Source organism: Lontra canadensis, unplaced genomic scaffold, assembly GCF_010015895.1.
Source record: "Lontra canadensis isolate GAN:19392208 unplaced genomic scaffold, GSC_riverotter_1.0 scaffold72, whole genome shotgun sequence".
Taxonomy (NCBI): Eukaryota; Metazoa; Chordata; class Mammalia; order Carnivora; family Mustelidae; genus Lontra; species Lontra canadensis.
Genome location: NW_022631066.1, coordinates 4,517,788 through 4,545,032, shown reverse-complemented (window position 1 = coordinate 4,545,032; position 27,245 = coordinate 4,517,788). Strand labels below are relative to the sequence as shown.

At 38.7% G+C, this 27,245-nt stretch overlaps 1 long non-coding RNA gene across 1 annotated transcript; it reads right to left on the bottom strand.

The window, feature by feature from the left end:
• Positions 1-4,510: 4,510 nt before the first annotated feature.
• Positions 4,511-26,694, bottom strand: LOC116881188. Its single transcript, XR_004385366.1, has 3 exons — positions 26,682-26,694; positions 12,617-12,624; positions 4,511-4,588 (listed from the first exon to the last, which is right to left on the bottom strand). It is a non-coding gene; the product is annotated as an uncharacterized LOC116881188 (long non-coding RNA).
• Between the last annotated feature and the right edge of the window lie 551 nt (positions 26,695-27,245).

The window sequence follows — 27,245 nt, the reverse complement described above, 5'->3', positions numbered from 1 at the left end:
CCAGAAGTTACTGCTTCACACGTGGACAGAACCTCTGATTTTGGCCATAGCCGGAAGATAGTAGTATTGTTTAACTCCAAAATGAAACTTGATGCGGCAGGGCAGAAGGGTAGAAGAAAGTTCTTCTCCATAAATTCTTTCTGGAATCAGGCAGGGCATAAATAAATAGTAAAATCATCCACTGCTGTGAGCCAGGAACCATTGTAAGGATAATCTTTTTTCTCACTGTGGTTATTTTTCTTTTGACTTTCCACTTAGATTTTCACATGTGTATCCTAGAAAGAATAGGAGTGTGATTTGTTATATAGTTCTGAGATGAAAGAAGATTCTGGCTTGGAAGCTGCTTAGCCCTTCCATCCACTGTTCTCCCAACCACACAGAGGATTTCCAGTGAGGGGCTCTGTTTGCTATAAAAAGAAAGTCGTGTACTAGCTTAGCACAGGAAATGTACAATGACTATAATCTGCTGGTCGCATCTCCAATGCATGCTCAGTTTACAGATGGCTGCATGGTCCCTTGGCAGATAAATTTGATGTAGATTCCATAAGAGAGCCCAGAAGTCATTTCACAGAAGCAAAACACTTGAGAATCCAATCCAGCCTGGGTTATAAACCTTCCTCTTAAGGAGACATCAGACGTTCAGAATGAAGAGGGTAAAAACTATCCCAGCTTTGAGACTTCACAACTGCTAAAGGAGGGACCCTGGTGGACCAAGACGACTGGGCAGCTCTATATCCTTTTACTAGTGAAAGTACCATTTTAAATAGATTCTTTCAAAGAAAGGACGTCTGTGGTGTACTGCAGGGTCCCTTGGTCTCCCGTTTTTACTTTGTGCTCTTAAAATGCCTCTGCTGTGTGGAATGTAAAATCAGAAAGTTAGGCATGGGTCAGGTGTAACGAAGCCCCGTGTCACCTGCATTATTTGCACCTACTTCCTGACATTACAAACAGGCTGGCGTTCACCAGAGTCCCAGCATTACTGTCATTAGCGGCAATAAAACTAATAGAGCACATCGTTACTGCTAATAAACAAAGGTGAGTCCACCCTTTATTCATTAAATAAGGAAATATTTTTTAAATGAAGTAGAACCAAGGCAATCATTGCTTTCACACCATTTGTTCAACAACATGGAGATTGAATCTTTCAGGGTTTTCAACCTCTGTGACCTTCCTTCACAGTTAGCTTGCTCATCCAACACTAGCACATCCCACCCATGTGGGCACGGCTGCAGATCATTCTGTACTTTAAGGTCCCTGGAATGGTTTTATGTGCCTGATGCATGGAAATTGTGTTGCTTCTGTTGTGTTTAAAGCAGCATCTTCAGGACTTTCATCTAACCAGTTTTCACCCTATGGCCAACACAGCTCAACGGAGTGGCTTTACGAAAAGGCAGTGTGTAGCAATCGCTTCACTAGGTAGCAAATATGAATGTCTGAGCATGCGTTCTTGATTATCCGCGTAATGTCACGGGCACAGAAACTTCAAAGATACATGCACTCCTCTCTCTTGGGTTCTCCACAGAGCTTAAGCTTAAAATTCATCATACATCGGAGCTCCTGCAGCCTGAGATCTACAAGTCTGATTTCTAAATGAAACATTTTCTGACACTTGAATGCCATTCAAAGCCTTGGACTTTTTTACCCTGAGGAATTTTATCTTGGAAAAAATGGGGCAGTGGAATATTGATGAGGCATAAAAAGGTACCTTCATAGAAATGAGTTTCCTTCTGAGCTACTGCAGAGGCACATCAAAAAGAAAGGCCAGGTACCTGTCAGGGACATGGTCAACTCTGAACCATGACTCTTATAGAGTGGCTGGTACCAGATAGTAACTGTACAGTTAGATAAAATTTTCACTCATTCCATGTAGAATTTTATATTATCAAAATAAAAGTGGCCACTGAGAAAAGTTTTCCTTTGCTTTTCTTGAATGAAAAATCATCTATGATACTTTTTCAGAAGTAACTTTTAGAAAAACAGCAAAGTAGAAGAAATAGAAAAATAATCACCCATAATTTTATTATCCAAAGGAAATCACTGATGACATTTAAGTATATTTTTTCTAGTCTTTCTCCTATGAATTTTTAAAAGGTTAAGATCATACAGCATACACAATTTTGTGTCATGCTTTCTTGCACCTAACATTATATCATGAGTTTTCTGATATATTTTTAAAAATCCTTCAAAAAGACTCCATGTTATGCCATAAATGGATGCATCATAATTAATTAATTATATTCCTACTGTTGGAAATTTAGATTATTTATAATTTCAATTATTAATAATTGAATTGAATATAAAACCATGGCTTTCTCAAATTCTTTGACATACAGATTTGTAAAATTTTAATTATTAGATTAAAGTTATAATCTTTAAAGCGCTTCACACCATTTATCAAATTGTCTTTCAAAACATTACACCTACAGTTAAAACTCTCTCAAGCTGGGTATGACAGTAAACATTTCACTTTCTATCCTTCAGATCAGATTATCTCATATTTAAAACTGTTTGATAATCTGATGAGTGAAAAGAATATCCACTCAAAAGGTATCTGTTCTCTGAAAATTGCTCTATAGATACAAAGCCATTTAATAGAAATTCCAACAGAGTTTTTCATGGCACTTGAGAAACATGTTATTAAACATATGTGGAAGAATAAAGAGCAAAGAAGAGCCTAAATATTTAGAACAAGGATAATTTTTATTAGAAATCAACACTTGTTTTGAAGCTCAAATAATTAAGACAATGTAGCAGTACTGCAGTTAGACAAATTTACCAATATAAGAGGCAACCTAAAAATAGACTCGTGAATATATAGAAATATGATTCATGATAGGGATACAGGACAGAATAGTCAGAAAATGAGAACTTTTTCAATAAATGGTGCTAGATAAATAACTACACACATTTTTAAAATAAAATAAGATCCTATGTCTTCCCATATGGTCCAAATGGATTTGGATTTAAGTGACAAATATAAAACTTTGAAATGTTTAGATTTGTTGGAAGATATCTTGTTGACTTGGGGGAGGGCAACATTTTTTAGACAAGACTCAAAAAACACCAGCTTGATATAAGACACTCATGAAGAAAGAATGATAAATTTAAATTAAGATTAAGATCTTCTGTTCAACAAGTTCTGGTCATGTTACTTTTGAGCTAGTGGTTTAACTTCTCTGTACCTTAGTTTGCTGATCTATACAATGGGATCCAGTGAAATCTCTTTCATTGGACTGTTCTGATAATTAAGAGTTAATTCATGTAATACATTCAGAACAATTACCTGACAGTAAGTGCCCAATAATTACTAGCTCATTATTATTGTCATATGGAATGCTTATTCGTTTTGTGCAGTTCAATCAAATTATCTTTATTTTTTTTTATTAACTTTAAGTTGTCCCCATCTAGTCCCCAGCGAGACATAAGACATTCATGAAAAATTATGCTTAACTTTTGTATACAGATTATTAGTAATGTATTTTACTTTTTAATGACATAAAAGTTTGTTTCGGTGGTTTAGTGTATGCTCTAAAAGGTGGACCTAAATATTTAATTAATTGCCCAGGCATTATTTGTTTCATAATCCTTTTCTGTATCTATTTTAGATAATAAACATTGTCTCTTATTTTTATATTATTTCCACATTAATTACTCTCTTTTAGCTCTGTATGAACTACTTGAAGGTGAGTACTTTTGACAATATCATCAGGAGAACTTGTATATCTTACATCATTTTTGTATGTATGAATCATCATTTTAAGTTTTGTGTCTACCTCTTTTTCTAAGCATTGTTTCCAAAACCCACTAAATAAAAGTTCCGGAAGTTATCTCTCTAGTCATGTGATTATGAAACCGACTTCATTCCACATTTTTTAGTCACTCATAAGCAAACCTGAATCAGGCCTCTCTATTACAAAAGACTGATATAAAATACATACTTGACAAGTGCAGTCTGCACACTTTCTCCAAAAGACATCTTATTACTTTGCGCACACACACACTCACACACATACACACACACACACACACACACACACACACAAAGGTTACATGATTGCTAGACGTTGTGAGATTTAAAATCATAACATAAACCCCAAATCATGAATATATAAAACCTTTAATACATGGTGCTCTCTTGGAGCTATGTTCACTCCTGGACCCAAACAGACTGTTATTTCCTTTTTTTGCAATAAGTTATGCAGAACAACGACAGGGTACCTAAAATAAAATGCTTGGATGTGCTACTTTCTTAGACATTTATTACGAGATACAGTTTATAGTCTGAAGACTTTCAAGAAGTTTTTTGAGATAAATGAGAACAAACATAAAAATCTCTATGTTGTAAAAACCATATAGCTGAGATTAAAAAAAAAAAAAAAAAAGAGGGCAATACATAGATCAGCCAAAATCTTGGATGGTTTGATTAACAAGCTCACATGTCTGGGAAACATAAAGGAGTGGATTTAGCCTGGATAAGCGGAGCAATGTGTGTGTGATAGGAGAAAAATATTCAAAAGCATTAACCCAAGCAGTCAGCTTAGTTCAGTGACTTCTATTTTCCCCCCATTTTTATTAGGTTTGGGTACATCTTGCCTCTGGGAAGTTCCTAATCCATTATGAGCATCCAAATAAAACGAACACCTAAAAAATAATGTCACTTACCTGGACTTCATGCAAAAAGTGTCCCTGTTGCAGGGGACTCAAAATATAATCATTGCATGGTTTAGTAAAAATGGCATGGAATACAGTTTAGGAAATTTAGTGTATGGTTCAGCCTCTGTCTCTAAATCCCCTTACTTTAGCCACATTATATTTCTTTGACTTCATTATCCTCATGCTTAAAATCAAAGGTGCTAACTGGCTGCTATCAACCTTACAGGGTTAGTCAACATGTGAAGTGTCTGGAATAGTAAGTCCTTGAAGAAAATACTAGGTATTGTTACTTCCATAGTAAGTCCTGAAGAAAATACTAGGTATTGTTACTTCCACCGCTGAAATGGAGGAGTCTACTAATCAGAGCACTCTGGCCATTTTCAGCCACCCTCTGCAATGTAGTTTGCCCCCAAAAGAATAATCCTTTATTTTAAGTCATTTGTGACCCCTGCCAACACTTTGAAATCAGGGTGGCTTTGGAACTCCTCGACATGGGTATGACCCACAATAAAACCTTCCTGCCCATGCCACACCTTGAGATACATTCTAGGGTAAGGTGAGGAAAACGGACCCTAATATCTCCAAGATCTATTTTTACATTCAGTAGTTTTCTAGGAAAATCCTACCCATAATACCTCACTGTACCCTCCATTCATATTACCCCCATTCTGGGATTAAAACGAAACAGCTCAAAATTTTAGAAAGCTTATCCAGGCCCATGAATGCATTGTTTCAAATCTGTTTTAAACTCTTTCATTGGGTAAGAAAATGCAAATTCTTGAGAAACCTGATAGAAATTAACATGAGCTAAAAGGAAGTCAGACAGCAAGATCTCAACTAATGATTCTTAAATTGAGGGCTCGTTTATTACATGAAGTCAGTATGAGGAGATGCTTATGTTCCATAGTCTGGGAGAAATAGGGATCTGTATGTAAGAAGAGAGAAAGGGGTCTTGGGTGAGTAGTCAGTATCAATCGGGACTTTAAAAATCTAATTTCAGTTTGGTGGTTTAATTAATCCTGAGGTCTGGCAATTTTGACAACCTGGTGAAATATGAAATATATGTCAAATACCAGTGCCAGAGCTGGAGATAAGACTAAGTCTGAGATTTATGGCTAGAAAATAATGGGACAGTCAGGGCGGAGGACATTTCCTGGAAGAATAAAGAAACAGAAGGAGAACTCCAGACTTACTACTAATGATGGCATTTAAGAAAACAGGTATAAATAGATGTATTCTCCCTTGAATTTCCCATGGCTTCCACCGTTCATTAAAATATTCCACTAGCTCATCTCAGGCAAAGAGGGGAACACACTTAGGGAAAGCTGGTCCTCAAGCAATGGGGCTTTATAAATGCTGAAGAAGCGCTTAAAAACTCCATAGTCTAGAAGCCAATATAACTTCCAGAGCCTCTTAAGGGTGTACCTGAGGCACTCTTTTGCTAAACAAGAGGAGGTTTCTTGCCAGTGATGGAGTGGATTAAGGGAGCAAGCTGACTTACCAGTCCTCTGACTCCTGCTCAGCGCCGGGAAAAAAAAGACCCACGAAATTAGAATCACTCGAAAATGTCGTCAATAAAGGAAATGCTATGTAAGGGATTAACAGTCTCTTTTTTCAGCCTTAGAGCACCTCAGCAGTCCTGAGACTTTTATACATAAAATTGCTGTTAGTGGAGTTTGAATTCCATGAGCCTCATGAGATTTTAAAACACATGGAGTATTGAAAAATACACACTCTCTTGAACTTAGTATTTATTTGTTTTTCTTTTGTTTTGCTTGTTTTGATTTTCTTATAAAAGCATATAGGTCCTTTGCAAAAGTTTAGAAAATGCAACTATGGAGAAGAATGAAATAAAAATGATCTAGAACCTTCAAGACCCAGTGAGAGGCTCAGTTAATGCAGTATGCATGGTCTCAATGGTGGGAAATATTGAAGTTGTCCAATAAGAGTATGTCTAAATAAATAAATGGACTGTTTTTTAGCAATATAGCTGTTTTCTAATGGTGGAGAACGGGGCCAGAATTTATTATTTTAATAAAAAATATGGACATTTTTATTAAAATAAAGGTCTCCTACCATTTGTGGGAAAATTTATATTCATAAGCATTCATAAATAAAAATATGTGACTAAAAATATACCTCTGATACCAGAAAAGGATTTGCTTTCTTAGCTGTCTATTTGCACAATGTTCTGTGAGGTTTTCTGTTTTTTGTTTTTTAGTTTTTTTGTTTTGTTTTGTTTTTTATCTAGTTTCGTTTCTGTGGAGTTTAGTGGACATAATCTGTTACTAAGATACAAGATTTATTCCAATTTCTTTATTCCTTCTACCACCACCAAAATTACACAATGCCATCTGTTAGCAGAACTATTGCAGTGATTTTTTAATCTGACCAATGTAAAGATTAGAGACCCATCGTTCTTAAGCCTGATACATGACCTTTTGATAAAATATCATCCATCATCCTTTTGTGAAAAATACAACCCCAACTAATAATCAAACATAGAAGGGCATCCAATGAGTTTCAACTGGATGAATGATCTTTACTCTTTGTCTTTGTACCAATCAGAAGCCAGTAGGAAAAAAAAAAAAAAAACCCTTTCTGTTACAGAAATAGTCACAAATTTTCATTGGGATATTTCCTTAGACTTACTGAGGAGGAATGTGTGCAGGACTGAAAAGAAGGAACAAAAGGAAAAGAGACAGTAGTCATGCCCTCTGAGAGGCCAGTGAAGAACCAGTAGCATCGTCTTGGGAGACTTGTCAGTTTTGCAGGGTAAGCTTAAAATAGAATTTTTTAATTGTTGAAGGAGCACCTTTTACCAGCCCTTAGGTACAGATCTGCATGTCCACGTGTTCCCATGTGTTCGCACGGCCCTCACACCTGGGTCAGCTTAGACTCCAGTTGTGGTTCTACCACTATGAATTGTTTCCACCCTCAGAATGCCTCTGACACAAAATGTGTGGTGTTTTCCACACCAACCATCAATTCCCCAAATGTCCAGGCACCATCTGGCTATTCCATGATTTCACTCAATTCTGACCCTAACTACCCTCTGCTTTAGCATCAGATACCTCAGGTTAAGGGGCTCAGTCCCACTGGACTGCCCCTCCAGTTTCCCAAGTCTGTACCTCCTGAACTGCTGAGTGATGGCTATAAGGTCGGAGATTCCCATGACTGTTTCCTCAGGTTTGAGAATTTGCTAGAATTCTCACAGAACTCAGGAGAAGAGCTTGCTATTACTGGTGTATTAGAAAGGCACAACTAAAGATCAAATAGAGATGCATAAGACAAGGTATGGGCAAGGGGCATGGAAAGCCCTTGCTGTCTCTGGATGCATCACTTTCCCTGCACCTAGATGTGCCCCCAACCTGGAAGCAACCTGAACCCCATCATTTATGAGTTTTTATGGCAAGTCTATTATGTAGGCATTATTGATTAAATCATTGGCATTGATGATTTACTCAATCTCTAGATCCTCTCTCCTCTCTGTAGGGCAAATGTTGGACTGAAAGTTCTAACTTTGATCATATCTTGATCTTTCTGGTAACCACCAGCCCCCATCCTGAAGCTAATCAGAGGCCAACCAGAACTCACTTCATTAACATAAATCCCGGTATCCTTGAAAGGAGCTTATATTGAATAACAAAAGACTTTCTTCTTATACTGATCACTTGGAAATTCCAAAGGTTTTAGAAGTTCTATGCCAGAAATCCAGGACAAAGACCAAAGAATTTCTTATTATATCACAACATCACAGATTCTGTTAGAAAAAGCACAAGGCACAGGCCATGAGCTGGGAAGGGAGCCTGGAAGCTTGGATTTGGGCAGAGAAGAAGCTAGAGAGGCCCATATTCACTGGAAGGCACAACCATCCCAATGACTGGACTGGGTTTCAGGGCTTTCTTGGTGGTTCAGGGGCTTGGAGGGGGTCACTGGTCTGGGGAGGTGGGTGGCATTACTGGCTCCCTGAATGCCAGGCTAGGGCAATGTGCACTGTGGTTCTTGCTCAGAGGAACTGGCTGAAATGTGAGCTGGAAGGTAAACTCCACTAGGGTAGAGATCTGCCTATTTTTCACTGAAGTGTTATTCCAACGCACATGATGCATATACTCAATGTTTGGTGAATGAATGACTGTCCTAAACTAAACTCAAAGGACACCAATTACAGAAGTCAAAATTTGAATGTTAAAAATTAATATTACTTTTACTTTATCATATTATGAGAAAAAGAATATATTCATTATGGAAAGGTAGAAAATAAAAATAACTAAAAGGATTTAAAAAGAAATCCATACCAGTAATCCAACTACAACTATGCAATCACAGCCACTGTGGAATTTTAATATATATGTATATTGTATTAACACTTTTTCTGTGAATGTGGAGATATATTTTTAAAATTAACATATAATGTATTATTTGCTTCAGGGGTACAGGTCTGTGAATCATCATCTTATACAATTCACAGCACTCACCATAGCACATACCCTCCCCAATGTCCATACCCAACCACCCTATCCCCCCCCCACCTCTCAGCAACCGTCAGTTTTTTTTCCTGAGATTAAGAGTCTCTTATGGGTTGTCTCCCTCCCAATCCCTTCTTTTTCATTTTTTTCCCTCCCTATCCCCATAACCCCCTGCCCTGCTTCTCAAATTGCTCATGTCAGAGAGATCATATGATAACTATCTTTGTCTGATTGATTTATTTTGCTTAGCATAATATCCTCTAGTTCAATCCATGTTGTTGCAAATGGCAAGATTTCAGGTTTTTTTGATGACTGTGGAGTAGTCCATTGTATATATAGATAGATATACCACATCTTTTTTATCCATTCATCTGTTGATGGATGGATAAAGAAGATGTGGTAGAGAAAGGACCCTAATTAATAAAAACATGAATGATAGAGGAGCGATCACAACCAACACCAAAGAAATACAATTATAAAAACATATTATAAGCAACTATATGGAAACAAATTTGACAATCTGGAAGAAATGGATTCCTAGAGACATATAAACTGCCAAAACTGAACCAGGAAGAAATAGAAAACCTGAACAGACTCATTAACCAGTAAGGAGATTAAAGCAGTCATCAAAAATCTCCCAACAAATGAGGGCCCAGGGCCAGAGAGCTTCCCAGGGGGAATTCTACCAAACATTTAAAGAAGAATTAATACTTATTCTCCTGAAACTGTTCCAAAAAAAAACAGAAATGGAAGGAAAACTTCCAAACTTATTTTATGAGGCCAGTATTACCTTGATCCCAAAACCAGACAAAGACCCATCAAAAAGGAGAATTACAAACCAATATCCTTGATGAACATGGATGCAAAAATTCACACCAAAATACTAGCCAATAGGATCCAACAGTACATTCAAACAATTATTCACCATGACCAAGTGGGATTTATTCTTGGGCTACAAGGTTGGTTCAACACTCTCAAATCAATCAATGTGACACAATACATTAATAAAAGAAAGAACAAGAACCATATGATAATATCAATAAATGCTGAAAAAACATTTGACAAAGTACAGCATCCTTTCAGTTTTTCAATGGGGAAAAACTGAGAGCTTTTCCCCCAAGCTCAGGAATATAGCAGGGCTGTCCACTATCACCACTGCTATTTAACATGTATTAGAAGTCCTAGCCTCAGCAATCAGACAACAAAAAGAAAAGGCATACGAATCAGCAAAGAAGAAGCCAAACTCTCACTCTTTACACATGATATGATAAAACCCAAAAAACTCCATTCCAAAACTCCTAGAGGTCTTACAGGAATTCAGTAAAGTGTCAGGATAGAAAATCAAAGCACAGAAATCCGTTGCATTTCTATACATCAACAGCAAGACAGAAGAAAGATAAATTAAGGAGTCGATCCCATTTATAATTGCATCCAAAACCATAAGATACCTAGGAATAAACCTAACCAAAGAGGCCAAGAATCTGTACTCAGAAAACTATAAAGTACTCATGAAAGAAGTTGAGGAAGACACAAAGAAATGGAAAAACATTCCATGCTCATGGATTGGAAGAATGAATATTGTGAAAATGTCTATGCTATCTAAAGAAATCTACACATTTAATGGAATCCTTATCAAATACCACCAATGATATTTAAAGAAATGGAACAAATAATCCTAAAATTTACATGAAAATAGAAAAGACCCTGAAGAGCCAGAGAAATGTTGAAAAAGAAAACCAAAGTTGGCGGCATCACAATTCCAGACTTCAAGCTCTATCACAAAGCTGTAATCATCAAGACAGTATGGACAATTTACTTATACCACACACAAAAATAGACTCAAAATGGATGAAAGACCTCAATGTGAAAAAGGAATCCATCAAAATCCTTGAGGAGAACACAGACAGCAACCTCTTCAACCTCAGCCACACCAACTTCTTCCTAGAAACATTGTCAAAGGCAAGGGAAGCAAAGGCAAAAATGAACTATTGGGACTTCATCAAGATTAAATGCTTTTCCACAGCAAAGGAAACAGTCAACAAAACCAAAAACAACTGACATAATGGGAGTAGATATTTGCAAATGACCTATCAGATAAAGGGCTAATATCCAAAATCTATAAATAACTTATCAAACTCAACACCCAAAGAATAGATAATCCAATCAAGAAAAAGGCAGAAGACATGAACAGACATTTCTGCAAAGAGAACATTAAATGGTCAAAAGACACATGAAAAAGGGCTCCACATCCCTTGGCATCAGGGAAATACAGATCAAAACCACAGTGAGATACCACCTCACACCAGCCAGAATGGCTATAATTAACACGTCAGGAAACAACAGATGTTGGCGAGGATGCAGAGAAAGGGGAACCCTTCCACACTATTCATGGTAATAGAAGCTGATGCAGCCACTCTTAAAATAGTATGGAGGTTCCTCAAAGAGTTGAAAATAGAGCAACCCTATGACCCAGCAATCACACTACTGGGTATTTATCCTAAAGAGAGAAATGTAGTGATCTGAAGGGGCATGTGCACCTGAATGTTTATAGCAGCAATGTCTGCAATAGCCAAACTAAGAATGTATATTTTTTAAATAAAAATGTGTTATACTGTATACTATAAGGTGATTATTTCACCTGAAAATATATCAATCATCTTGAGCTTAGCATGTGAAATAACATTGAAAGTTCGTATACTTATTTAAGGATAAATAAGATTTTATTTGGGGCATATACCAAAAGGTGTATAGCTCATTCCCTTTTGTCACATAAATATAGTGACAAAAGCACTACAGTAAAATCCTTATGGAAAAAAAAAATATTTGCATGGGTTAGTTATTTCCTTAAATACATTCTTTTTTTTTTTAAGATATTATTCATTTATTTGAAAGACAGAGATCACAAGTAGGCAGAGAGGCAAGCAGAGAGAGGGAGGAAACAGGCTCCCCGCTGAGAAGAGAACCCAAGCAAGGCTCGATCCCAGAACCCTGGGATCATGACCCGAGCTGAAGGCAGAGGCTTTAACCCACTGAGCCACCCAGGCTCCCCTTCCGTAGATACATTCTTAATAGCAATTTAGCAATATCTAGAAAAATGGACTATGTGTTTCCTGTGCATTAACAATTTCATGGCCAGGTACATTTCTAGATAAACTTTTTTTTTTTCCTTTCTTTTTTTAATTTTATTTTTTATAACATATAATACATTTTATCGCCAGGGGTACAGGTCTGTGAATCGCCAGGTTTACACACTTCACAGCACTCACCATAGCACATACCCTCCCCAATGTCCATAACCCCACCCCCCTTCTCCCAACCCCCCTCCCCCCAGCAACCCTCGCTTTGTTTTGTGAGATTAAGTCACTTAAGGTTTGTCTCCCTCCCAATCCCATCTTGTTTCATTTATTCTTCTCCTACCCCCTTAACCCCCCATGTTGCATCTCCACTTCCTCATATCAGAGAGATCATATGATAGTTGTCTTTCTCCGATTGACTTATTTCACTAAGCATGATACCCTCTAGTTCCATCCACGTCATCGCAAATGGCAAGATTTCATTTCTTTTGATGGCTGCATAGTATTCCATTGTGTATATATACCACATCTTCTTTATCCATTCATCTGTTGATGGACATCTAGGTTCTTTCCATAGTTTGGCTATTGTAGACATTGTTGCTATAAACATTCGGGTGCACGTGTCCCGTCGGATCACTACGTTTGTATCTTTAGGGTAAATACCCAGTAGTGCAATTGCTGGGTCATAGGGTAGTTCTATTTTCAACATTTTGAGGAATCTTCATGCTGTTTTCCAGAGTAGTTGCACCAGCTTGCATTCCCACCAACAGTGTAGGAGGGTTCCCCTTTCTCCGCATCCTCGCCAGCATCTGTCGTTTCCTGACTTGTTAATTTTAGCCATTCTGACTGGTGTGAGGTGATATCTCATTGTGGTTTTGATTTGTATTTCCCTGATGCCGAGTGATATGGAGCACTTTTTCATGTGTCTGTTGGCCATCTGGATGTCTTCTTCGCAGAAATGTCTGTTCATGTCTTCTGCCCATTTCTTGGTTGGATTATTTGTTCTTTGGGTGCTGAGTTTGCTAAGTTCTTTATAGATTTTGGACACCAGCCCTTTAACTGATTATGTCATTTGCAAATATCTTCTCTCATTCTGTCCGTTGTCTTTTGGTTTTGTTAACTGTTTCCTTTGCTGTGCAAAAGTTTTTGATCTTGATAAAATCCCAATAGTTCATTTTTGCCCTTGCTTCCCTTGCCTTTGGCGATGTTCCTAGGAAGACGTTGCTGCGGCTGAAGTTGAAGAGGTTGCTACCTGTGTTCTCCTCAAGGATTTTGATGGATTCCTTTCTCACATTGAGGTCCTTCATCCATTTTGAGTCTATTTTCATGTGTGGTGTAAAGGAAATGATCCAATTTCATTTTTCTGCATGTGGCTGTCCAATTTTCCCAATATCATTTATAGAAGAGGCTGTCTTTTTTCCATTGGACATTCTTTCCTGCTTTGTCGAAGATTAGTTAACCATAGAGTTGAGGGTCTATTTCTGGGCTCTCTATTCTGTTCCATTGATCTATGTGTCTGTTTTTGTGCCAGTACCATGCTGTCTTGATGATGACAGCTTTGTAATAGAGCTTGAAGTCCAGAATTGTGATGCCACCAACTTTGGCTTTCTTTTTCAATATTCCTTTGGCTATTCGTGGTCTTTTCTGGTTCCATATAAATTTTAGGATTATTTGTTCCATTTCTTTGAAAAAAATGGATGGTACTTTGATAGGAATTGCATTAAATGTGTAGATTGCTTTAGGTAGCATAGACATTTTCACAATATTTATTCTTCCAATCCAGGAGCATGGAACATTTTTCCATTTCTTTGTGTCTTCCTCAATTTCTTTCATGAGTACTTTATAGTTTTCTGAGTATAGATTCTTAGGCTCTTTGGTTAGGTTTATTCCTAGGTATCTTATAGTTTTGGGTGCAATTGTAAATGGGATTGACTCCTTAATTTCTCTTTCTTCTGTCTTGTTGTTGGTGTAGAGAAATGCGACTGATTTCTGTGCATTGATTTTATATCCTGACACTTTACTGAATTCCTGTACAAGTTCTAGCAGTTTTGGAGTGGAGTCTTTTGGGTTTTCCACATGCAGTATCATATCATCTGCGAAGAGTTATAGTTTGACTTCTTCTTTGCCAATTTAGATGCCTTTAATTTCCTTTTGTTGTCTGATTGCTGAGGCTAGGACTTCTAGTACTATGTTGAATAGCAGTGGTGAAAATGGACATCCCTGCTGTGTTCCTGAACTTAGCAGAAAAGCTTTCAATTTTGCTCCATTGAGAATGATATTTGAGGTGGGTTTTTCATAGATGGCTTTGATAATATTGAGGTTGTGCCCTGTATCCCTACACTTTGAAGAGTTTTGATCAGGAAGGGATGCTGTACTTTGTCAAATGCTTTTTCAGCATCTATTGAGAGTATCATATGGTTCTAGTTCTTTCTTTTATTAATGTGTTTTATCACATTGATGGATTTGAGGATGTTGAACCAACCTTGCAGCCCTGGAATAAACCCCACTTGGTCGTGGTGAATAAACCTTTTAATGTACTGTTGAATCCTATTGGCTAGTATTTTGGTGAGAATTTTTGCATCTGTGTTCATCAAGGATATTGGTCTTTAGTTCTCTTTTTTGATGGAATCCTTGTCTGGTTTTGGGATCAAGGTGATGCTGGCCTCATAAAAGGAGTTTGGAAGTTTTCCTTCCATTTCTATTTTTTGGAACAGTTTCAGGAGAATAGGAATTAGTTCTTCTTTAAATATTTGGTAGAATTCCCCCGGGAAGCCATCTGGCCCTGGGCTTTTGTTTGGAGATTTTTGATGACTGTTTCAATCTCCTTACTGGTTATGGGTCTGTTCAGGCTTTCTATTTCTTCCTGGTTCAGTTGTGGTAGTTTATATGTCTCTAGGAATGCATCCATTTCTTCCAGATTGTCACATTTGTTGGCGTAGAGTTGCTCATAGTATGTTCTTACAATTGTCTGTATTTCTTTGGTGTTCGTTGTGATCTCTCCTCTTTCATTCAGGATTTTATTTATTTGGGTCCTTTCTCTTTTCTTTTTGATAAGTCTGGCCAGGGGTTTATCAATCTTATTAATTCTTTCAAAGAACCAGCTCCTAGTTTCATTGATTTGTTCTATTGTTTTTTTGGTTTCTATTTCATTGATTTCTGCTCTGATCTTAATGATTTCTCTTCTCCTGCTGGGTTTATGGTTTCTTTCTTGTTCTTTCTCCAGCTTCTTTAGGTGTAGGGTTAGGTTGTGTACCTGAGACCTTTCTTGTTTCTTGAGAAAGGCTTGTACCGCTATATATTTTCCTCTCAGGACTGCCTTTGTTGTGTCCCACAGATTTTGAACTGTTGTGTTTTCATTATCATTTGTTTCCATGAATTTTTTCAATTCTTCTTTAATTTCCTGGTTGATCCATTCATTCTTTAGAAGGATGCTGTTTAGTCTCCATGTATTTGGGTTCTTTCCAAATTTCCTCTTGTGATTGAGTTCTAGCTTCAGAGCATTGTGGTCTGAAAACACGCAGGGAATGATCCCAATCTTTTGATACCGGTTGAGACCTGATTTAGGACCCAGGATGTGATCTATTCTGGAGAATGTTCCATGTTTACTAGAGAAGAATGTGTCTTCTGTTGCTTTGGGATGAAATGTTCTGAATATATCTGTGATGTCCATCTGGTCCAGTGTGTCATTTAAGGCCTTTATTTCCTTGTTGATGTTTTGCTTGGATGATCTGTCCATTTCAGTGAGGGGAGTGTTAAAGTCCCCTACTATTATTGTATTATTGTTGATATGTTTCTTTGATTTCATTATTAATTGGTTTATATAGTTGGCTGCTCCCACGTTAGGGGCATAGATATTTAAAATTGTTAGATCTTCTTGTTGGACAGATCCTTTGAGGATGATATAGTGTCCTTCCTCATCTCTTACTATAGTCTTTGGCTTAAAATCTAATTGATCTGATATAAGGATTGCCACTCCTGCTTTCTTCTGATGTCCATTAGCATGGTAAATTGTTTTCCACCCCTCACTTTAAATCTGGAGGTGTCTTCGGGTTTAAAATGAGTTTCTTGTAGGCCACATATAGATGGGTTTTGTTTTTTTATCCATTCTGATACCCTGTGTCTTTTGATTGGGGCATTTAGCCCATTAACATCCAGGGTAACTATTGAGAGATATGAATTTAGTGCCATTGTATTGCCTGTAAGGTGACTGTTACTGTATATTGTCTCTGTTCCTTTCTGATCGACTACTTTTAGGCTCTCTCTTTGCTTAGAGGACCCCTTTCAATATTTCCTGTAGAGCTGGTTTGGTGTTTGCAAATTCTTTCAGTTTTTGTTTGTCCTGGAAGATTTAATCTCTCCTTCTATTTTCAGTGATAGCCTAGCTGGATATAGTATTCTTGGCTGCATGTTTTTCTCGTTTAGTGCTCTGAATATATCATGCCAGTTCTTTCTGGCCTGCCAGGTCTCTGTGGATAAGTCTGCTGCCAATCTAATATTTTTACCATTGTATGTTACAGACTTCTTTTCCTGGGCTGCTTTCAGGATTTTCTCTTTGTCACTAAGACTTGTAAATTTTACTCTTAGGTGACGGAGTATGGACCTAATCTTATTGATTTTGAGGGGGGTTCTCTGCACCTCCTGGAGTTTGATGCTTGTTCCCTTTGCCATATTGGGGAAATTCTCTCCCATCATTCTCTCCAATATACCTTCTGCACCCCTCTCTCTTTCTTCTTCTTCTGGAATCCCAATCATTCTAATGTTGTTTCATCTTATGGTGTCACTTATCTCTCGAATTCGCCCCTCGTGGTCCAGTAGCTGTTTGTCCCTCTTTTGCTCAGCTTCTTTATTCTCTGTCATTTGGTCTTCTATATCGCTAATTCTTTCTTCTGCCTCATTTATCCTAGCAGTGAGAGCCTCCATTTTCGATTGCACCTCATTAATAGCTTTTTTGATTTCACCTTGGTTAGATTTTAGTTCTTTTATTTCTCCAGAAAGGGCTTTTATATCTCCTGAGAGGGTTTCGCTAATATCTTCCATGCCTTTTTCGAGCCCGGCTAGAACCTTGAGAATCGTCATTCTGAACTCTAGATCTGACATATTACCAATGTCTGTATTGATTAGGTCCCTAGCCTTCGGTACTGCCTCTTGTTCTTTTTTTGTGGTGAATTTTTCCGCCTTGTCATTTTGTCCAGATAAGAGTATATGAAGGAGCAAGTAAAATACTAAAAGGGTGGCAACAAACCCAGGAAAATATGCTTTAACCAAATCAGAAGAGATTCCAAATCGTGAGGGGGGAGAAAGGGGATAAAAAGAGGTTCAGAAAGAAAAAAAAAAAAAAAAACAATTAAAAAAAGAAAATGAATAAAGAAAAAATATAAAAAAGAAAAAATATATATATTTTAGATGAACTAGTTTAAAAATGTTAAAAAAGAAAAGGGTAAAAGCTAAAAGAAAATTTGGCAGAAGAAGAGAAAAAAAATTGAAAAAGAAAAAAAAATTAAATTAACTGCAAGGCTAAAGAATCATGGGGAGAAAGCCATGAGTTCCGTGGTTTGCTTTCTCCTCCTCTGGAATTCCGATGCTCTCCTTGGTATTGAACCTGCACTCCGTGGTAAGTGAACTTGGTCCTGACTGGATTTGTTGTTGCTCTTCTGGGGGAGGGGCCTGTTGTAGTGATTCTCAAGTGTCTGCCCCAGGTGGAGTTGCACTGCGCTTACCAGGGGCCGGGCTGAGTAATCCGCTCGGGTTTGCTTCGGGAGCTTTTGTTCCCTGAGCGCTTTCCGTAGATTCCGGAGGACGGGAATGAAGATGGCGGCCGCTCAGTCTCCAGCCCGGAGGAGCCGAGAGCTTGGGGTCCCACTCCTCAGTGCGCCCTCAGAGAACAGCGCCCAATTACTCCCGTCACCCTGCCTCTGGCCATGCTCTGAGCTGACCAAGCCTGCGACCGGTTCAAGGTAACCCCAAGCTGAGAGCTCACTCCTCAGCTCTGTCTCTGTAGCCGGCTTCCCCGTTCTAATACCTGTAAGATCTGCGACACTCAGACACCCCCGAACCTTCTGTGACCCTGCGGGACCTGAGGCCACGCTGACCCTGCGTGGGCTTCACCCCGGTTAAGCCTCTGGAGCGATGTCCTTCAGTGGAACAGACTTTTGAAAGTCCTGATTTTGTGCTCCGTTGCTCCACCGCTTGCCGGGAGTTGGCCCCTCCCCCCGCGGTCTATCTTCCCGTCGTTTTGGATTCACTTCTCCGCCAGTCCTACTTTTCAGAAAGTGGTTGATTTTCCATTTCTAGAATTGCTGTTCTTCTTCTCTTCGATCTCCCATTGGATTTGTAGGTGTTTGCAATCTTTAGATAAGCTATCTAGCTGATCTCCCGCTACCCTAAGTAGTCTCAGCCTTCTACTTCTCCACCATCTTGACTCCCAAAAGCTAGATAAACTCTTTTTAAGTATACACAAGTAAACCCAACACTAGCTAATGCTGAGTGAGGCACCACTGTTGTGCTTTACATGTAGATCTTTTAACAATCACAGCAACCCAAGAGACTGATGGGTCTTATTGTGATGAGTTGCTACAATACCAAGCAACTTGCTGAAGTCATGGGGCAGAGTCAGAATCTAACCCAGACAGGGTGACTCCAGAGCCCGTGCTCTGAAACTCTAGTCTGGACTGCCAGGAATGGTATGGCCACCGGTACTAAATGATGTCTGCCCACCAAATTTCATATGTTGATATCCAAACCCCAGGACACCTCACAATGTAACCATATTCAGAGATAGTCTTTAAAGAGAGAATTAAGGTTAAATGATCTTATATGGATAGGCACAATCCAGTATCACTGGTGTCCAATTATTTTTTTTAGGATTTTATTTATTTGAGAGGAGAAAGAGAGAGAGAGAGACCATAAGCTGGGGGAAGGGGCAGAGTGAGAGGGAGAAGCAGACTTCCTGCAGAGCAGGGAGCCTGATGCCAGACTTGATCCCAGGACCTGAGATCATGACCTGAGCCTAAGGTCGACGTTCAGCCAACTGAGCCACCCAGGCGCCCCTCACTGGTGTCCTTATAAGAAAAAAGATATACCAGGGACGCATAGGCACAGATAAGAGGCCATGTGAGGACATGGAGAGAAGACAGCTATAGGCACGCAGAGAGAACTCAGAAGAAACTAAACCTGCTGACGCTTTGATCTTGGACTTCCTGTCTCTAGAACTGGGAGAAAGTGAATTTTCTTTTTTTAAGCCATCTGGCTATGGTATTGTGCTTTGGTAACCTTAGCAAAACAATATAGATACTTATAAAGAGACACAGAGTCACATTATTAGTAATGATGAACTATTAGAAACAAACTCAGGGCACCAAGCTGGCTTTGTGGTAGAACACGCAACTCTTGAACTTCAGGTCGTGATTGGGTATAGACATTACTTAAAAATAAAATAAAACAAAATATTAGAAACAAGCTCAATAACCGTCTCGAGAAAAAGGAGTAAATAAAATGTGGTATATTGATAACAATGGAATCCTGAAAGGATATTAAGTAGAACAAGCTTGATCATCAGGCATTAATCGGGATAGAACTCAAAAGCCATGTTAAATGGAAAAAAGGTAAAGAATGATAAATGAAAGTATGAAATCATTTGTGTGAAAGTAAAATATGTGCAAAAACAGCAGGTGTGTAAGTTGATATAAACACATGATTTGGTTTTTCCCTATTGTGTGAGGTTGTCTCTGGATATACGGAAATGCTTCGAGGCTAGGGGACATAAAGGGAGTTTGAGCTTATCTGGCACATTAAAAGTAATATAAAAAGGTCTTTAAACATATGTAAAATGTTAATATTTGTCATTCTGGGCAGTGGTTATATGAACATTCATTGATTATTCTTAGAGCTCCTGTGTACTTTTTATTTCTCAAAATCAAGAGCCTTAGAAAAAGAATATTCAACTGGTGTTAAATAACAATAGTCCAAAAATTTCTGAGAAGACATCAAACTACAGGTTTTGTTTGTTTACTTGTTTTGTTTTGTTTTTTTTTTAGTAAACCAGATGTGATTTAAACAAATTTATAACATAGTGTTCTGGGAAATAGAAGTTTAGGAACACTCTAGTCACCAAGATTTTTCATTCTGTTTTTCCTCTATTGTTTATTATCATATAATTAACATTGACCTTGTTTGAGAAGCACTTTTGTCCTGAACAGATTTCAGGACTCACGGAATTTTGCCAGGATATCGCATTTGCCAAGTAAGTAGAAAATGGGGAAAGCCATGATGAAGTAAAACATTTATTTTCTTATGAGTTAGTCCATGATTTAGGGTAAGTATTAAGCAGAGGCTATTTCTTCATATCAATGTTCTCCGCACACACACTCACACTCACCCAATAAGTAAGAGAAGCACAACAGTCTGGAATTCACCATCTCTAATTACACTACTTACAAGCAATATAAATTTCCCTTAATTGGGAAAAAAAAAAAAAGTTCTCAAGCCACACATGGCTGAGATCAGTATATTCTAAGATCTTCCCCCAATGAGAAAAATTGTTTTTTCCCTTGTGGTTTAGCAGAAAGTATGTGAGCTTGGGAGTAAGTTAGAAATTGCTTCAAACTCTATTGCTGGAACTACTTAGCAATATGACCTGTGGCTTGTTACCTCATCCCTTTTCACCTCTAAAACACAGAAGTAGTTATTATTATAATTCAGATAAAAGCCATGTAAGGTAGTGGTTAGGAGTGCAAATCCCCAAGCAGACACCAGCTTTGAAATGTGGCTGACGGCTTGCTGGCTGGCTGACGTTGGATATCACTCACCGTCTCTGTGCTGACTTTGTCTAATCTATAGGAAGAGGATGATGATAGTACCCAGGTCAAAGGTTTTTGGAGTGGTCAATGGGTCTATACCCATAAGGTGTTCAGAATCATGCCTGATGCATTCTTAGCCTTCACTATGTGTTTGCTATTGTGACTGTTACACCACAGGATTGTAGAATTAGAAATAATACCCAAACAATATGCAGCACTTAATAGAGATTTTATAAGCAACGGCTCTTCAGCCCCAACAAAGCTCCAAATTGGATTCGACAATTTGAGAAAGACAAAGTTGTCTGTAAAATTAATAAAAACAGTCATGCATCAAAATGGTCTTGACAAATACTCTCTCCCATGCTGTTAAGTATGCACACATCTTTTAATCAGGCTTTTCCAGATGTGTGGCATTAACTCTTCATGTCCCCAAAGTTGCTTTTACGACATGGAAATGACATAAGTCTCTGTCAGAAGAGATGCAAACCTCCAAAGGAGAATGTAACAATCCAAGCCTTCCATGTTCAGCCCTTCTGGGGATTAGGCTCAAAGTGTTGGGAGCTGCTGAAAGCCGATGAGTCTCTTTGAGAAGTAGTCATTTACAATGCCCCTGTGGCCTGGCTGCGCTACGTAGCTTTCAGCAGCCCCTAATTATCTCCTGGAAGTAGTCTGAGCTCTGGGATAACCGGACTTACTGAGAACACACAAAGAGGTGAGGGCACTAATTACTCACAAAGGGCATTTTGGCTTCTTGTTGGTGTGGCTGAAATGCACGCCAGACCTCCCCTGGCATTCACCCCTGTGCCCTGCGGATCCAAAATTCTATCCCCAGATTTAAATGCATGGATCAATGGGAGATTAAGAGAAATCCAGACAGAAACACAGTTGGCAATTTCCGCTTGAAATGAAAATGAATTTTATCTTCTTGAACTCCAACCAGTGGTATACACACATTCTGCTAGTGACCTAAGACTGACACAGTTGAAATTTTGAAACCAACTATTATCACATAAGGAGAACAGCAAAAGGGTTCAAACATAGACCCAATAGCCAAACTGTCTAAATCTGAATCTCTTCATTGGAATCCCCGGCTGCATGAGAGGGGATGACTTATACAACTTCTTCCTTGTTCAGTTTGCTTATCACCAACACAAGGGCGGTAAGAGTAGTTTGTGCATGAGATTGTCATCAATCTTCATGAGTTATGACAAACAAAACACTTAAAACACTGACCGATGTGTAGTAAATTCTATGTGTGTGTCCGGTTTTGTTCCTACTGGGTAAACACTGAGAACATAAACAGGGCTTTGGTTGCTGATACACTTGCACACACTTTATTTTTTTAATGGACAGCAACATTTATTTTTTTCTAACTTGAAATTGTTATTGGTAAAGTATCCCAAGGGTGATGATAATTGAGTTGCACGGTCTTCAGATCTGTGCTGCCCAATATGGTAGCCCCCAGCCAAAGTGGCTGTTGAGGGCTCAAAATGCGGCTAGTCTGGCCTAAGATAGGCTGTTAGTGTACACACACAGTCTTTCAAACACTCCATAGAAACAAAGATTGTGAACATGTCATTGATAATTTTTATATTGATTACATGCTTACATGATAACATCTTGGATATATTATGTCCTGTGTACTATCAAAATAATTTTACCTGTTTTTTGTTTTTGTTTTTGTTTTTATTTAGCTACTAGAAAACTTAAGTCACATATGTGGGTTATATGATGTTTTTTTAGACAGCTGCTTCAGAACCAGAACAGGGAACCTGTGGAAACAACACATGCAAGCAGATCCTGACCCAGGACCCAGTAACCCCATGTGCACTCTGCCTCCCCACTGTTGGGGATCTTGCTCTCTTACACCAGATGGCTGGGGCAAGTCCACAATCTTTCAGTGTCTACCTCCTCATCTATAAACTAGAGATGGTTATAACCATATATACCTCGCTAGGGTGTTCTTGAGTATTAGGTGATTTGATACACATAATACTCTTAGAACAGTGATGGGGGGGAAATAATTGCTCCATAAATATTAACTATAACTCTTCCTATGGAGCCAGCACATGAAGGGTATGAGAGGAGATGCAGGAGAGACAATGATAGTTTTTGGAGAAAAAGAAAATCAATACAAAAGGCCATTTTACATATATGATAACTGTGACTGGGGAGGTATTTATCCTCGGCCATACAACTTTCTAGGGACTGGGCCAGGGGCAGAACTCAGGTACCGTGACTTCTGTTCTCACGGTCTTTCCATTGTATCATTATGCTTTACATCCCCACCGGGATCCTACCTTCTTCACCCACTCTGAGCCTGGACTGGCAAAGGGAAAAGTGAGGAATCTCCATGCTCTTTCAAAATTTTGGATGAAAGTTCCAGTACCACTCTGCTGAGGTCTGCCTCTGTAAGAGCATTAGGATCATCCCAAGAAATATTTCATCCAATGTCCCCAGTCCTCTCTGTGAAGCCAAAATTGAAATACACGAAGACTGTGATGCAACATATCTCACCACTGTATAGGCCTGGAGCCTCTTTGCTGTTCCCCACACACTCCAACAGCCTCCTTCCTTGGACTCTGGAATTGGTTGGCCTCTTTTATTTCTCCTTCCTTAGCCAGACTCGTGACTCATTCCTTAGCTCTTTCAAGTCTTTGTTCAAATACAACCTTTTCCATAAGGACCTCCCTGACTTGTATTTAAATTCCTCCCTTGCTTAATTTCTGCACCCCCCCATACCTATGATCTGTTACTCTTCTCGAAACTTACTAAATTATTTGTTTTGTTGTATGTCCCCCTGCCCTAGAATGTGAGATCCATGGGAGAAGGATTTCTAGTGCCTAGAATAGAGGTTGGCACATATAGATTATTACTAAACATTTATTGAATAAACACAGAATTGATGACTAAATGTTAAAAGCATTATGTCCCCCAAATGCTTCCTCTTAGATGGGGAAATTCTAGCCTGATGGTTGAGAGTCAGATCTCTGGAAACCGATCAGAGTTTGAATCTTGGTTTTGTCATTGACTGGCAATGGGACTTTGAGAAAGCTAATTCACCTCTGATCTTTTCTTCTCCCATCTGTAAATAAAGAATCCATCTTCTAGAGTGAATTAGGGAGAGTAAATGACATATTGCATATAAAGCATGCCAGCAAACAAGCCAGGCACAAGTTAGGCTGATAAATTATAATAGTCTTTTTCTAAGAATTTTCTCTTCTTAACATTACAGGGTAAGGCTATAGGAAGGGAACAGCCTCTCTACTTCCACAGCAATGTATGATCTGTAAACCCCTGGAGGCAAGTATGTGTTGGGCTGGCAGGAAGAAAGGGCTACTTAAGATGGCGAAAGTTCCCGCCACAAAACCTGAGCTCCGACAGGAGAACAAAGACCCAAGCAGGAATCTGAGACCCCCACTCCGCGCTCCCGTGGACCAATGGGACCCCGACGAGCAGGCAAAATATCCAAATAAGGGAAACTTGCCAAAAGACCCCAGAACTCCCCTTGAGATCCCTTAAAAGCCCCCTTCTCCCTGCCTTGGGCACAACTTCCCCAACTCCCCTTTCCGGAGTCGGAGTCGAGGAACCTCACCTGAGGGTGCCCACCTCCTCCCAGTGCAACTTTCCTGGCTCCCCTTCTCCTGAGCCCTGAAACTTCGCGGGAGATGCCTTTAATAAATCTTGCCTTGCACCTACTTCTCCTGGTGTCGTGTTTATCTCGCCTATAAAACCTTACAGTATGAGTAACTCATGTTACTCTAGCATAGAACAAATTCAGAAAATCATATCGTTCTGGGTTCTTAAATGTTCGTTTTCAAAAAATAGATTGATTTATAAGACACTCGAAATCTCTTTCCATTTTAAGGTATATCAAGATTCCATCTCTCAGCAACTAAGATTTAAGATTGGCCCAGACAGGTGAGCTGCCACTGATGATGAACACACAGTGTAGAAATTATATAATTGCTTTTCAATTTTTTCCCCAGACTCTCCCAAATTAAAAGGAAGGCTTCCCAGACTCTAGTTTCTAGTCCAGCATGGAGTCCTCTGTCCTGTCCTGTCCTCATAACAGAAAAAAAGCTGGACAACCTGAAGAGCAATAGCTCTTCTTAGATCTATTAGAGAATCAAAGTCACAAGGTAAACCACTGCCCCCAACATGGGCGAGACGGGCAGACAGATACAGGGAATCTCAATGTAATGAAGCAGAAACTACCAGTGGAAACAGTGCTAGAGTGAGAACAATGGAAATAACCTCAGGGCTGAGACTTTACTTAGGAAGTCTCTAGAGAAACCCAAAGAAAACAGAAGAGACAAAAGCAAGGCCATCAGAGGAAATGTTAGCCTCTGACACCTACCGCTTCAGCAAGCAATACATGGAGAGGCTAACTCCTCACCTCAGATAAATATAAATATAAAACCTCAGACCAAATACCGGTTTACCTCAGTACCAATGTCCAGCTTTCAACAAAACAGATGACAACATGTATTAAAAGAAAAGACACAGGATGAAGTGATAGAGCAAGCATTAGAACTAGACTTGGATATGGCAGATGTGTTGGAATTATCAGATCAGAATTCACAGTTGTCCTTAAAATGCTAAGGACTCTAATGGAAAAAGTGGAGAACAGGCAAGAAAAGGTGGGTAATGTAAGGAAGAGATGAAACTTCTAAGAATCAGGAGGAAATGCCAGACATTGAAGAAAACCATAACAGGAATGAAGAATGTCTTGAATGGGCTCACCAGTAGCCCAGACACAACTGAGGAAAGAGCTGGTGAAACTTAGGAACAATGAGGCTTCCTTAAAGACTATACTTACTCTAAAAGGAATAAATGCCCAAGTCCAACATGGAAATTTGAAGATCCTATCTGAGGAAAGATGCTTTGCATCCCATCATTTGATCGAACATGAAGCACACTCTGGGATGATTGCTAATTGAATTCAGTGGACTTTAATACCATATACTTGGATTTTAGGCAGTAAGCCTTGTCAAAATGGAATATTTTTGACAAATATTTAATGACAAACATATAGTGTTTGCTCTTTGATGAAATTATGGTTGTTAGTCAATGAAATCATTTTAAGAGCAATGCATTTGTTGGAATATTTTCATTAAGGTATCATTCTGTTTTTATTTATTTTGGGTAAAACACCTGTCTTTACCCTCCCCTCTTTATTTCATTGTACATATGTTCGTGCTCCTAAGAAAGCTACTTCTGGTAAACCTGTAACATACAATTTCTGGCCTTATAACTTATAATTAAACACAATTTACCCTGTTGGAATCTAATTCAAACTACCTACACCATCTTTCTTTCCAGTCTCTGTACTAGTCCTATTTTGTCAACTAATTTGCTACTGCATTTCCTTACTTTCAATTCATCTTGGAAAGATTCTCCTGGGAAACTGGCCTCACAGATAAGACACTGGTTACTAGGAAAGCTCTAAATAAATATTTGCAAATAATTTGGGCTAAAGTAACAGGATTTCCTCATGGGAAGCCCAAAGAAAAAGATGCCAGACAAGTTTAATATCTTGAAAATATATAAATATATTTAGGAAATTGGTAAAAATGCTTCTGAGGCAGGCTCCACAAACTGCCTGGAATGAGAGAAATTTGAACCAGGTTCTTATTTAAGTATTTGCAACATATGGTATTATTACTATTGATATTTAAACACAACACAAATACTTCTTGATTATTTGTTAAGTTTCTTCAGTTTGGGTCTCCCTGAAATTTGACTTCTTAATCCCCAGGAAATGATACAATGCTGAAATTTTATCAAGTTTTACTGACTTTATATGTGTTTTTTCTAATTTTTTTCTAGGGAGTATGTTACAGTCTGGCATTACATGCATCTCTGCCTTGATTTTAAAAATAAATAGATGGGTATTTTATGGTGTGCTTAGTTAGGCAAATACTACATATGGAATATTCAACATCTCCCTACTTGAAAACCCCCAAAAGAGCCTCCATGTACTAGGCCAGTCTCCTTGTCAAACATTGTCTCCCACTGTATCCTTTAAAATATATATATATATATTTATTTATTTGCAAGAGAGAGAGAGAGAGAGAGAGAGAGAGCATGAGTTGGGGTAAGGAGGGGCAGAGGGAGAGGAAGAAGCAGACTCCACACAAGAAGAGACCCCGATGTGATCCCAGGACCTGGGATCATGACTTGAGCAGAAGACAGATGTTTAACCACCTGAGTCACCCTGCTGCCCCACTGCTTTCTTTGCATCCCTGTAA